The following is a 15045-nucleotide window of genomic DNA, read 5'->3' as shown; positions in this document are numbered from 1 at the left end:
TGGCTTCGAAACTTCATACAAAAAGACTTGGCGAGGGGGGGGGCGGGTGAATTTCGGCGTTGCGATCCTTCAGCTAGCGGTGGAATGGTGCTTATTAGATAGATTTGTCCCATCTTAGTTCATGCGACTTCAAACATTCTTGCGGCGTTATGTGTTACGTCCAATCTTTCATAATTTCCAAGCACTGCTAGTTTTCCAAACGCAGCAATGCAATTAGACTCTGCGCAGACGCGTTATGACTGCGAATTGTTGCCTTAATAATGATATTTCGTCGAAAAGGAACAATTTACCCAGCCACAAGGCCGTTTGTAGTCAGGACTAAGTTTAGGCAAATCCATGTACTGGCCGTCACCCCTATGCTGGCTGAATCGATATACTCGCAGCACTCGTGTATGGTATAGCGTCGGAGTTCCATCTAGTAATTTTTGCAGGAAACTCTATTGGCATCTCATTTCGGAGCAAGGCAGTGTAACCCTACAATAGGGTATAGTGGCTGCAGTTGACGATGGTTGGGAGTTAGAGCGTCTGTGTCGCAGGCGTTCCTCTTTGTCGCAGCGTGCTCCGTCCTGCATCAGCGAAGGCTCCGAAACACCGCATAACTTCCACAAGGCGCGTATTTAATTACGGGAACCGCAAAGCCTGACGACCAGCTAAGAAAAGACAGAAACAAAGAACGGAAGAAGGAAAGCAAAGAAGGAAATGAATGAAAAGAAAACGGTCCATTTTATAACCTGCGAAGAAAGTCAAGATGCAACAAAATACATAAAAAAGAAGAAAAATGCTGTAGGGTTTCTTGTCTATTGAAGTTCTGCCCAGGGGGTCCCTAAAAAAGGCTCCGACATAATGAATATGCGCTTTGGAACGTTAGCTTCGTGCCTCACACAGAAGTTGAGAAATCAATGTAATTTTCAGAGGTTCAAGGTAATAGCTGCGTTCAGCGCTGCCTAATTTTAGTCATACCGCGAACAAGGCACAGTCCCTGCCGTTCGTGGATAGGGCAGCGTGACATTTTGCCTGAGTGCGTAGACGTGTTATTGCACTTTTCCTTCCCTGGTGTGCTCTGGCTCATTGCTCTTCCTTTTGAAGGCAGGTGGACACGTTACAGCAAAGAAAAAGAAAGTCACGGAATCTGGGGTCACAGCAGCTACACATTAATTCGGCGAATTTCATTACTCTGCGAGTACGCTCTTTGCACAGACTCATTTTCATACCGAAAGGGCCACCGCTAAAGAACAACACAATATACAAAGGTCCTTCGTATGGAAGGCTTCCACAGTGCACCGTCATTTCCTCTCCTCCATCCACATTGCTACAATAAATTCCTGTGGTATGTTGATATTACCACACGTTTAGGCAATAGTGTAGCGGCGGATACAACCCCAGATCTAGCTTTCTCGAGCCATCCAGGGGAGACGCGGTGGACAAATTTGGAGGAAAATTTGGGCAGTGACCATAACATTGTCTCGATAGGTATCAATTCCCCCAAGATCCATCGCTTCCTAGGGAGGGCTTGCATTACAGACTGGACTGTATATCGAGATAAACAAGAGCAGCTCATTTTCACAGAAGATATTGAAACCTGGGTGGAGCAAATACGCGAAACACACGAAAGAGCAACGAGGGAGATTGCTACAACATCGGATATAACAGCGGTAGACAGCCGCCTCATACATTTATGAGAAGCACGCAGAAGCCTGACGAGATGATGGAAAAGACAAACATTAAATAGAAAGCTCAAAATACGTATAGCTCAACTAACACAGGAGGCTAATGCTTATGCACAAACACTAGAAAACAATAATTGGCACCAATTCTGTGAATCTCTACAAGGAACCTTACACAAAAAAATACATGGGCCATTTTGAGAAGCATGATAGATCCTGCAAGTACAAGAACAGCGACGAACCGAGATCTGCGATTACTTGAATGGGAATTTCGAGACGCTGATACCCATCTCCTAGACACACTAGAAGACATGTATATAGGAGCAAATTACACGCAAAACCATGATACTCCCACATATTTAGGAGGGAACAATGAGGAGCTAGATGCCTCTATATCGGTGGCAGAGGTTTTCGCGGCAGCGCAAACTTTCAAGAAAAATACGGCGCCTGGACCGGACAAAATAACAAACGCCATGATTCGCAATCTTAGCCTCAATGCTTTAACAGGGCTAACAGATCTTTTTAACAAACATGTATGGACTGAAGGAGGTCAAATCCCACAGGCATGGAAGCATGCAGAGATAATTCTAATACCGAAACCAGGGAAACCGAGGGGCATAAAAAACCTCCGACCTATATCCCTTACCTCATGTCTGGGTGAGCTTTTTGAAAAGGTTATGCAGATGAGACTCACTAGGTACATAGAAAAGAGCAACCTTTTCCCGGAAACTATGTTCGGCTTTAGACAGCATATGTCGGTACAGGATGTGTTTCTCCTACTGAAAGAAGAAGTATTAAACACAGAGAGGAAATGCAAACAGATTCCCCCGCCCCCCATAGTGGCATTAGATATCAAAAAAGCTCCCGAAAGCATTATAACGGAACTATCGAACATGCACTGCGGACAGCGCCCTTATGAATACATAAAATCCTTTCTAGACAACCGCACAGCCGCGATAGGGCTAGGATCCACCCGCTCAGATGTTCTACAGACCCCCAAAAGAGGAACGCCGCAAGGTTTAATTCTTTCACCGCTACTCTTCAATATAGGGATGAAAGGACTAGCGGTGAAACTACAACGGATCCCAAACTTAGGACATGCGATTTACGCGGACGACGTAACTCTCTGGACCGCAAAGGGATCTTTAGGGAAACGTCAGGAAACCCTCCAGAAGGCAATTAGCATTGTTGAGGATCATGTAACAAAAGCTGGCATGAATTGCGGCCCGGAGAAGTCCGAACTAATCCGAGTAAGAGCGCCTTATACACGAAAGGACGATAGACTTCCGATAAAGCTTGCTCTGGGAGGTCAAACAATACAGGAGGTATCTAAAGCTCGGATACTCGGACTATGGATACAGGAAAATGGAGCAGTAGGGCACACGATCGCAAATCTCCGGAAAACGGTTAACAGCGTGTCTAGGATGATAAACAGAGTAGCAAGAAACAGAAACGGCTTCAAGGAGGAAGGGACGATAAGGCTCGTACAGGCATTTATCATAAGCCGTGTAACCTTTGGCCTTCCTTTCCAAAAAGTATCAAACTCAGAGGAAACTAAAATAAACGCCTTTATACGCACAGCTTATAAGGCGGCGCTTGGTCTACCAATTTGCACTAGCACGACCATTTTTATGCAATGGGTACTAGCAACACATTTGAAGAACTCGTGGTTGCAACACTGATTGCACAACGAGAAAGGCTCAATTCCACGGAGCAAGGTCGAACACTTCTCCGTCGATTAGGGTATCCACTCAGACCGGCACATTGTAACGACCAAACAGAACTCATCCCACCGAACATACGAGCTCATATCTCTGTGTCCCCAATCCCTAAAAACATGAGCGAGAAATACCACAGACAACGGCGCCTTGCACGGGCCAGGACACTCGAGCGCAGGTTCGGTAGAAATCCGGAGGTTTATTACACGGACGCGTGCAAACAGGATAGCAAAACTTTCACTGTGGTAGCCACAAACGCACAAACTACTATTTCTGCAACAGTCAGAACAGGGTCGGTGGCCACAGCAGAGGCTACTGCGGTGGCTCTGGCTATACGTGACGCTGAAAATAGAGCACGTTCTGCGTTAATACTAACCGACTCGCAGTCGGCATGTCGCCTTTTCATGGCAGGCACCCTGCCCAAACTCACCATCAAAATCCTAGGAAGAAATTTCACGGAACACCACGCTATTACATGGTGTCCGGCGCACGCCGGAATGAGGGGTAACAAGAGGGTGGACCGCCTCGCTCGAGAATATAGCATCCGAACGACGGAACGCACTCTCGTAGAATCTCCGATCACAGCAAAAGATATCTTGGAGGCACAGAGACGAGGAAGGCAACGGTATAGCTTTCCAGACACATCCTTGGACTGAGCGCAAATGCGGGACTGGCGCCGACTACAAACCCGTACATACCCACACCTACTCCTACTACACCACATACACCCCACCCGGTATCCCAACACTTGCCCTTGGTGCGGAGGGCGGCCATCTCTTGACCATATCACATGGTCGTGCCAGAGTCGGCCACAAGAAATCCAATCACCCCTTATGGGGCAAAACTCCAACAGTAGGCAGTGGGAGGTGTGGCTAGCCAGCACGGTGTGGGAGGACCAATTGGCCCTTCTCGACGAAGCCCGGCGTGCCGCGATCGCCAGTGGGGCCCTGGACTGAGGGACCCACCCACTGGACCTGAATGTGATTTCTTTAAATAAAAGTTTTATACTACTACTACTACTAATTACTTCGGACATCCTTCTTTTTTTTAAAGACAATGTGAAGCGCCATCCCACATATCTTCTTATCTTTTTTTGTACGAAGTGAGATAGGCGGGATAAAGAGAGAGAGAGAGAGAGAGAGAGAGAGAGAGAGCGGAGCTCTGATTTCGTCACTGCAGTATGACGACCAGTCACAATGCAGTGATGAAACCGGAACTTGCCCACTAGGGTTCTCAGCGAAAATATAATTTTGTCATATGATCATATAATATGCGTCTCTACCCTAAATAAACTCACAGGAAAATGCATTGGCCACTCGCTAATGCTAAAGGAAAAAGCAAACGTGATGGCCAATGCGGAAAAAAAAGCGTACACTCATTTATTCAAGCTGCGCTCAGATGTCTCATGGAGCTTAACGAACTTGTAAACCTATCCATGGAGTCAGCAAGAGCAGAGGTACATAACTCTGTCAGGTGCCAGGTACTTGCGTACTAGCTATAGGAGTAACGCGGTAACCGAAAAGCCAGGTAATCCAACATCATGCTATATTTTTTCACTGCGCGAGAAGAAAAAGTGGATAATAAATAAAGCAAAAGAGAGTTAACAGGATCCCACCAATCCGAATTAAACATGTGCTACAGTGCTTCGTGCAAAAAAAGAAAAAGTATGCGAGCACAGTGTGAAACACGCCGCAGCAGCGCGCGCCACCTAGCTTAAGACATAACATGATTAAGACATAGCATGCAGGGAAGAGCCATCTTGTGGAAGAAATAAGAAATATGCGCACGGAATATAATGCATAGAAATATTAAATAAGAGGCTGTGCTTAAGAACTTGGGGAGCAGAAAACAATATTTATTGGCCAAAACATTTGTAATACCAACACGATGACAAAACTTCAAAACCGAGTACTCGGTCAATCATGAAAGCTGAGGCATGTGATAGTTAGAATGAGGATATACTAAATAATTATGCAACAGCAATGTATCAGTTATCACCAGTTCGGAGAAAATTAAATCAGCGGCCACAACAAAGTCTTTCAGTGTTTTAGCAGAGTTACTGGACGCGCTGATGCTGCAGGAAGCACGATAACTATCAGTCGCCAGTGGTGACTGGAGCGACGACAATATGCTAAGATGGCAAATACACGCAGATGTTACCAAGTCTAATACGTTGTTACATTTCGTAACTTTATGCATCCCTGTTCGTCTCGTCAGTGCAGTGATGTTGCCGCTCTTGCACCAGACGTAGCTCTGTAGCCACTTGAGATTGTTGCTTGGTTCCGATCCGTGCAACATCCTGAATAACTTTCACTACGAACACGGGCTTAGCAGCAATATACGTTGATGTCTTTAAGCAGCGGTTGTTTCAGAACCACAGCAGCCGCTGCGACAACCACTGCACGTGCTATGCGACGCCGATTATATCATAAAGCATAAGCTGGAACTCCGCCTCGATTCGTCTGTTACAACGTCGTGTTTATAGCCACCGCCGAGCTGCACCGAGATTTGTTGTTTGCTCGTTCTTTTATTTGTTATATTTTTGTCGCACGTTCGTCTTGCATGAAGAAGCTGTATATTTGTATGTTGGCTCCATGATAAATAGTGCTAAAAAGCGCATGATTACATATGCCAAGGCCACGGACGAAGACATGGATTCTGCCGAGTACGGCCACCAACCTCGAAACAACGGTGGAGAGATAAGCATGAAGAGGGTGAGACTTGATTAAATAAACTTACTCTGCTTACTGCTTGCTGTGCCTTGCTATAAACAAGGAACTGAGAAACCGCCATGACAATCGACCGTGTATTTGCTCGGAGCTTACAAGGCCCCTGCATGCTACATAGTGATAATGAGCATGCTGTATAATTCACTTTGTTCCGCCGACCGAGTGAGAAAGAAAGAAAGAAAAAAAAAACAAACCAAAAATGAAGGAGCCAAGGAAGAACAGTTCGTCGGCGAATGGTATTTACGTAAAGAAAGTGAACGGAGAAGATTAACTGGAAGTTGTCAAAAGGCAAAACTGAAACTTCTTGTTTTTTCCAATAATAAGAAGACAAATCTATCCCTTGGCAAGCGCTGATGCCATCAGGGCGAAGAATTGAAGAAGCAGAGAAGAAGAAGAAGCAGAGATGAAGAAGAAGTAGCAGAGAAGAAGAAGAAGAAGAAGAAGAAGAAGAAGAAGAAGAAGAAGAAGAAGAAGAAGAAGAAGAAGAAGAAGAAGAGAAACAACTGGTACAATTTTCACTTTATCCTAAATTTATGTATAGGCTATCTATAATTTTCTGTTAGCATTCTGCTGCCTAATGCGTTGTTTTGAATGTATGCCTTTACCCCCTTTTGATATTTTATTAGATGCATTTTTTAATCAACCCCGTGTGGCCAATCCCCCCTTTGAGTACGAGCCGTGTTTATAGGCAACAACAACAATGCTGAAAGCTTCTTCATATTTTGTTCTCTCTTTTCCATTTTTATTGTTGCATGAGTAAGGAATATCAAATTTGGTGACAGTCAGTTACAACGTAGCCTGCCGTCCTCTACTTCGACATCTAAAGGGAAAGAAAGCGAAGCTGTGTGTAAAAATACACGAATGAGGCAAATCAGAATTTGGCTTGGAGCGAAGGTGACTACGCGATAACAACGTTACAGTAGGTAAGTGCGAGACAGAGATAGAGAGAAAGCGCCGAATTATTTTGAAAGAAAAGTCAGATCAATTTTTAAAGCAAACACTTAGCCGAGCGCGCCGCCGCCTAAAATATTTGCACAGGCTGAGAGGAAGAGAAAACATTGCACAAGGACCTTCTCTGGCAGCGGCTTCGTTACACTTCTCTGTGCCTGGGAAGTATACTACGTTAGGTTTAAAAGGTCATTGCGAAATGCTCACACGTGTTGCTTGGGGAAGAGACAGTCATGGTCTCTGCGACGGAGCTGAAAGCTTAGAACTAATATCGCAATCTCCCTGACGCCGCCTGCGAGGTATAGCGGCTTCATTCGACAAACGCGATAATACTTGATCCCGGAGAATGCACAGAATGCATGAAACCACGGCCGAAAGCAAACGCACCCGTGATCTGCGCGTCTCGAAACCGCAAGCACACGAAGCGCATTTCCGACGCTGTACAGGCATCGTGGCGTCTAGCTTACGCTGAAATTTGCATAGTCAATAAGCTCGGCTGAAAGGTGTTCTATGCTGTTGCCAGTCAAAGCATACACTTGAAGGTATACACGCATCCTGTCCATCATTGCATACAGTTGTGTGGTTATCCTATGGTGAGAAAACTTGGTCGTGCAGCACCTGTCCTGTTGCTTCTTTCTCTGTAGTCCTTGTCTCCTTCCTGTCTTTTGATACGTAGCGAAATGACTGCACTGTAATGACGCTTACAATGTGTTGTATGTGGTTGCCCGTTTAAGTTACCCCTGCCCCCCCTTCCACACACTGTTAGGGTTGGCGTCTGACACCACGTGGCGACAGGTCATTCACCCTACCCTCTGGGCCGGAGCCCATGGGCGACAGATCATCCCCCCTTACCCTCTACTGGCCGGACCCCACGGCGCCGGAGAGGTCATTCACCCGACCTTCTCCCCGGATTCGCCGAAAAGAGGATCGACTTCTCCTATCCGTGCTCGGTATTGCAAGAGGAGGGGCCCTTTCTCCGTGCCTGTCACGTGTCATCGACGGAAGCAAGATCCCGCCCACACTTGTAGAGAGCCTATTTAAGGGGCTCCGAAATGTACTTTTGAGAGACTTGAGACTTCATACTTGATACTTCTTACTTCATGCTCTTCTTATTTTCTTTCAACTACCTTTGAATAAACAGTGCAAGTTTCGCACTAGCAAATCGCCTCGCCCCTGCTTGGTCGCCATGATCTACCGGATGCCTGTAGCCCGCCGCAACGCCACGCTACCCAATAAGTAATGTCGGTCGAGCTTCGATAGGCAGGCGCCGCTACTTCTCGGCAGCGGTACGGTACGCTACCCTGGAGTACGCAACAACACACACACACACACACACACACACACACACACACACACACACACACACACACACACACACACACACACACACACACACACACACACACACACACACACACACACACACACACACACACACACACACACACACACACACACACACACACACACACACACACACACACACACACACACACACACACACACACACACACACACACACACACACACACACACACACACACACACAATCTCACCACTCCTTGGCGGCATTCTTTTTTAACAGTAAAGGGGCAATTAGTGTTTATTTAGACACAGTGGAAACGTAGGTTAGTTGAGACTACGCTTCTGGTTTGCTTTCCTACAGTGTGAGAGGGGTAAGGGCGTAATAAATACGAAAATAATAGCGCAGAAAGAAAGCAAACACCTGAAATAGAAAATCTATGCAGATCCAGCGCTCATGATGGAATCTGTACAAACGAGAAGCGCTCGTTAAACGGTATGCAATCAATGAATAATCACTGTGATTGTCGTGTAGATTATATGTTGCAGCGTCTTATGGTTGTTGGTTGAACGCCTATCTGAGTGTTCTATGATTGTCGTTATGTTGTGTTTCATGTATTTTATAATCTTCGTGAAATTATATTTTGATCGTGTTATATCAGCCGATATTTGATTGTATTTCGGGGTATCTTATACCTGTCGTGAAGCTTTCGCTATAGTTAAGTTTTCTAGCGTCGTTTCACCAAAATCAAAGTAGTTTTAGTGTGCGGGAAAAGGAAAGGGTGACAAACGCAGGAGTATGAGAGTTTATTTAATACTTCACTCCAGCGTAGGAACTTTAGTAGCGCCTTGACCCACTTCTGGTGCGGCATTCCATGATCGCGTGCTCCAAAAGCTTCATCCACGTTTAATGCGAAAGCACTATAAGCCCCATTACACGAAAATTCGGTGTCGTCGTTGGCGGCGTAACCAAGTGGTGGTACCAAAGTTGAACGATAGCGCAAAGAGTAAAGGCCTCAAAATATGCTCCGATTGACGCCAACTTTCCCAGGGAGGTTCCTGTAAACAAAGTAAATTAGTGGCTCTGAATAGAAAATTTCGTACATTTCGGTCTGGGTGGGAATGGAACACGGACCGCCGGGGTGCAAGACGACCACGCTTCACCAAAGCCACGGCGGATCCACGGTTCTGGCTGACTAAAGGTACGCCTAGTTCACCAAAGGGACTATAAAGCTTTCGCATTCCCACATCAAAGCAGTCTTAAGTGTCTCTGCCGAATTTCTCTTATTCGTATTAAGCTTTCCATACACGTAACTCAGTAAAGACGTGCGTGGGTTTCGGTTCCCTATCAGCAGCTCTCAGAAAAAAGAAAAAGGGAGTAAAGAGACGTGATGGAGAACCGCCACGGAGCAGATTTCGCAATAATTTTTGCCGTAGGGAAGAGAAAAATACAGCTGGTACATGCGCAATACAATTGAGTTAGCAGTGCCTTATATCTCACGAAGGACGTTCGCTAACCGCGAGAATACCTTAAGGGGGAAATTTGGGGAGAACTCGCGTGAGTCGGCTCGACGAAATTTCGGAGTCGATAAGATCAGAGGGGTTTCGATTCATGTTTGCGCTCTATGTGGAGAGCTTAAACTCTTCTTTACCGCATTCGGTCGCTGTTGTTTACATTGGGAATCCGCCAATATTCATACGGAACAACTCAAAGGGCTCGCTCTCCAGGCTAAGTCACGCGAATACTGAAAAGCTTTCTTTGCAGATAAGAATTGCAATAACCAAGTTTGTTTTCTCTCCACACGGCTAATCCTCGCTATCTTTCTTATTGAAGTGCTGCCGCTTTGAGTTGCACGCTGTATTATATCCCGTCTTTCTAAATACACACCTATCGAAGAACCTTTCGGTGTTTTGCAGACCAACGTTCCTTAATGTGTCGTTCTTTCACTGCAAAACACAGGCGGCTTAGTCCTTTTAGGACGGCGCTTTGCGCAAGGTTGGAATCATTCAGTCACAATATAATCTCTCATCGAAAATATACGCTTGCGCTCTCAGAAACGATGGCTGCGATGAGGCGTTACTTTACGTCTTAAGTTTTTTTTAGACGATCGAGTGAGAAGGTCTGAGAAACTCTGAGAAGCTTTCTCAATATTTTTCTTCGAAATCCATGGACCTTTTTAGACGGTGTCTGGTGCCCGTACAATTCAGCTGAACCTATTTGCGGAGCGACAGTATCATTACCGCTGCGTATGGGTCACGTGGGGAAGAACAGTGCCATCAGTCAAAATGAGAATTCGAATCTCATTTTTTTTTAATCTTGTAACTATACATAAACACTACAAAGAGAGGAGTAAGAATAGGTTGCCAATTGTCTCTTAAATAGGGACACTGCACCCAGCCGCTTGAAGAGAAGAGAAAATAAAACAGAGAAAAAGAAGAAGAAAGAGATAAAGCAAGGAAAGAAGGAGCGGAAGGCCCACCAAAACGAATCACATCACACGGAGAGTACGACCATAGCCAAGTGAAGCGTTTGACTGTGCAGTGCGGATCACTGATACAAAGGACACTGACGGCACAGAACAATCTGTTCATATTTATAGATCGACTGCATCGATACCTTTTTGCACTGTGGTGTGCTTTGTATTGCGCTGCATACTATCCTTATCATCGTTCTATTCCGCTATTCCGCCTCCCCAGCCTCCAGTATTCGGAAGTCAACACTCCTACCATCGCTCTCTTTTCTTCTCGGCTCAAATCGTGGTTCAAATACGGGTTTAAGTCCCACCCTCGAACACGTAATTCTTTACAGAGCAACAACTTGCGTCCAACCACCCTGCAGAGGCTATCCGGGAATAAACCCAGCTACTCACGCCATATTCGGGGGAATAGGCAAAAAAAGCTTCCCATTAAAAACAACACCAATTAAAAATAGAAAAATAGTATACATGATCATCGCGACACTGCAACAAACACATATTTCGTGGTCCAAATCGCAAAAAACGTTACTTTTCATAATAATCTCTTCCATAATTACACAGTGTTCTCACTAACGGTTTAAGCTAGTCGTAGTAATGCCATGGTAACGGCCCCGTGGCGTCAGTTCTTGAACGCAAGAAAATGATGTGAGATGCCTGATGACCACAACAACAAAGAAAGAAATATGAAGAAGAGGTGCTGTAGCCGTGCAAAGCAGAACAAAAGAAATAAGGCATATTTGGAGTGTACTCGGAGTGCGCCCATTCGAAATAGGTGGCCCGTGAGCAAATGCGCACAGCTTTTCCGCTGGCTATTTCGCAGTCCGGCTACTGGAGAAGCCCCTTCCAAATTAGGCGTTGTTACTAAGCCAAAGGTGCCTGCGAATACCGAACTGGAAGTCGCGCAAAGCCATCTTGACACGTACAGCTATAAATCGCAGAAACAGCAGCGGCCTAAATTGGCCGCAACGCCGTATTCTTGCCTTACTGCATCGCCTGTACGACGTAAACTACGTTCCAGCTTTCGGCCACTCACTGCGCGTTAGCGGGACCGGTAGCGTACAGTCGGGCAACATTGTCGCCAAAACGCAGCTTGCCCGCGCGTTTACGACAGCAGGTACAGCAGCGCTTAGCTGACGCATTTCTGGCTCTGTCATAAATGCGTTAGCCTATTTCTGTGCTCGCCGCGGCGACAAGAAAGGACGCGATAAATGTTCCGGGACGTTATGTTACTCCCGCTAACTCCACGCTCAAAGCGTCCCCTTACTCGGTGTCGGTAATTGCCGCCGCGAGACAATTAACGCCGTGTACACTACAGCGCAGACGCACTGGTCTTTGATGTCTTCCCACACGTCCCAATGTGTCCCGTATATATTGCAGCCAGCAGAAGATTACGAAGAGTAGTGGCCGCGCAAAAAAAGAAAGAAAAGATATATATTTCTTGCAACTAGGAACGCGTAGTTATGGCTACACTGCGCCTGCGCCTGGTTTCTCTGTCTCTACGAAAAACTTTAAAAGAGGAAGGAAAGGCTAAGTCGTCTGCTATGTCGCTGTGCAACCACACACACACACACACACACACACACACACACACACACACACACACACACACACACACACACACACACACACACACACACACACACACACACACACGCACAAACACATGCACGAACAGGGGAAAAAGAGAGAGAGAGAGAGAGAGAGTGAAATATTCTTACGCTACAATAGCTCCGAATAGGAAATGCCAACCAATCGCGACGTCGGATACATTCTTAGCGAAAGCGCCGACTAAATGACAAATATGGTTTTCTAAGACTTGAGAATTCGGCTTCAGGTTTTAAGGTTTCACAATCGCGCATTCGTTGTCCCTTAACAATGAAAACCCATCATAAGGACTTTGGATGTAAAATCAACAGCAAAAGAGGAAAGCTACACGATGGCCTCCTTGCTCTGATATTTTATCTTCTCTACACGTGGCTGCTTATTTATTTATTTATTTATTTATTTATTTATTTATTTATTTATTTATTTAAGCTACCGCCCAAGGGCAACAGAAAGGAATGAATAGATAGATTCAGAATTGTGCGCGACATACCTGACAAACAAAAAGCACGTTGTATGGGAGCAGTAAGGAGCTGACTTAGCGGGCTGCAAATGGCTGAAAGGGACTTGTGTGCTGCGCACTTTGAAAAGAAAGAAAAATCGAATGAAAGAAAGTAAATACATTTGAAAGAATATGAAAATGAGAGAGAAAGAAGAGAAGAAAATCGAGAGAGAAAAGCTCTGGAAAAGGGGGAGGGGAAAAGGAGCGAGAACTATGGCGTGAAAATGTTGTGTGATAAAGGGAGAATGAACAACGCAAGCGAGAAAATTCGCGGTGCCTATGCTGTCGCGTAAAACTCATTTAGCGGAGAAGATCCCAGCATGACTGCCGAAAAACTTCATCGGATTAGCAGTGTAGTTCGACATTAGGCAATTTGTTACCGACTCGGTTCCCTACTTGTTCCTACATTCAATGAGTGTGACTGCACAGACATTGAGAGTGCTAGTGGTCAGGTGAAGCCTCCGTCTATGCCAAGGCTGTGGTCAGTCAAGGCTGTAATCTGATTGCGCACCTTGGCAAATAAAGGCAAGAGAGACAATTAAGCAAGCGAGCACCGTCGGATTCGCGCGGGAAACTCATTCCAGTTGCGGTTAGCTCGGTAAGGCAAAACGAGTTAGCTGGAAAAAGAGAACGCTGAATTGAACATTATGCAAAAAAAAAGGTTACGTTAGTTCATTGTGCTTTCTATTGTGCCTGCTAGTAACGTCATTTGACCCCAAGCGATTGGACGTATTCCATTCTCTCTCTTCCTTAGTTCTAGCAATAAAACGTCGAGCAACGTAGCTAGCAGGGGTACATTGCATTAAATGAATGGCAAAAGGTTCGAGAGAGAGATAGAGAGAGAGAGGGATGGTGGAAGGCAGTTAGCTTAACCACAGGCGAGTTTCCGGTTTGCTACACTGTATCGGGGTGGGGGATATAGGGGTTGTAAAGACGGCAAACAGCGAGAGGAGAAAAAAAACAAGAAAAAAAATTAGAATGTTGTCTACCATCGGTGTTATCCACATCTTCGTGCGCTCACCTTGCGTTCTCAGACTGCCCACAAGCGGTCAATTTTTTTCAAAGGAGTGGATGCCATTTGTTTGAAAAAAAGAACATTGACCATAAATCACACCATAAACAAGCGCTCACGTGTTGAAAAGGCACGAACATGTTGCCATCACTTGGTGGACAACCACTATCGCCTGCCCGGTTGATAATAAGAAAATAATCCCTGTACTATGGTGTATTGCACTGCTGCTAGGACGAAAGGACACGAATGCAATAGGTGACCGTAACTTTAATGAAAGGTACATCGCGCTTGCTTATATCATATTGGAGGTCATATGCGTGCGCATATTTGCTTTCTTTAATGACGACAGCCACTATTCAGAACCCAAAGTAGTCTTCGCGTAGCGTTCGTCTTCCTTTGCTCGGTGGGCGTGTCATCAGTGGCGCTGAGCAGAGAAGCATTGCGAGACTTTTCCCTTTCGGGAACAACTAAACGAGCTGTAATGGTGATTTAATTATCCTAGTAGCTGCGAAAATTACTTTGGCTACCTAATTAAGCGTTTTGATTGGTCCAGCAAGTTATGCCTGTCTGGGCACAAAATGTTGTTACCAGAGAAAGAGAGAGAGAAGGAGAGATAGAATGGAGGAAATGCAGGGAAGTCGTCTAGGCGGTTCAGTTCGCTATCCTACAAGTGTGAAAAGGGATGGAGGAGTGAGAGAGATAGAGGGAGAAAGAGAGAAGACATGATTGCAGATCATTCACACGCACTATGCAAGGTGTAGCATATCCAGCGTAGTTAACTCAAGTCTGCCATCATCATCATCATCATCATCATCATCATCATCATCATCATCATCATCATCATCATCATCATCATCATCATCATCATCACCACCACCACCACCACCACCACCACCACCACCACCATCATCACCACCACCACCACCACCACCACCATCATCATCATCATCATCATCATCATCATCATCATCATATCATCATCATCATCATTATCATCATCAGCCTGGTTACGCCAACTGCAGGGCAAAGGCTTCTCCCATACTTCTCCAACAACAAGTCTGCCGCGTTACTGTAAAGTAGAAGAGCTCGTG

Source organism: Dermacentor variabilis, chromosome 5 (assembly GCF_050947875.1).
Source record: "Dermacentor variabilis isolate Ectoservices chromosome 5, ASM5094787v1, whole genome shotgun sequence".
Lineage (NCBI taxonomy): Eukaryota > Metazoa > Arthropoda > Arachnida > Ixodida > Ixodidae > Dermacentor > Dermacentor variabilis.
Note: the sequence above shows the minus strand (reverse complement) of the source record.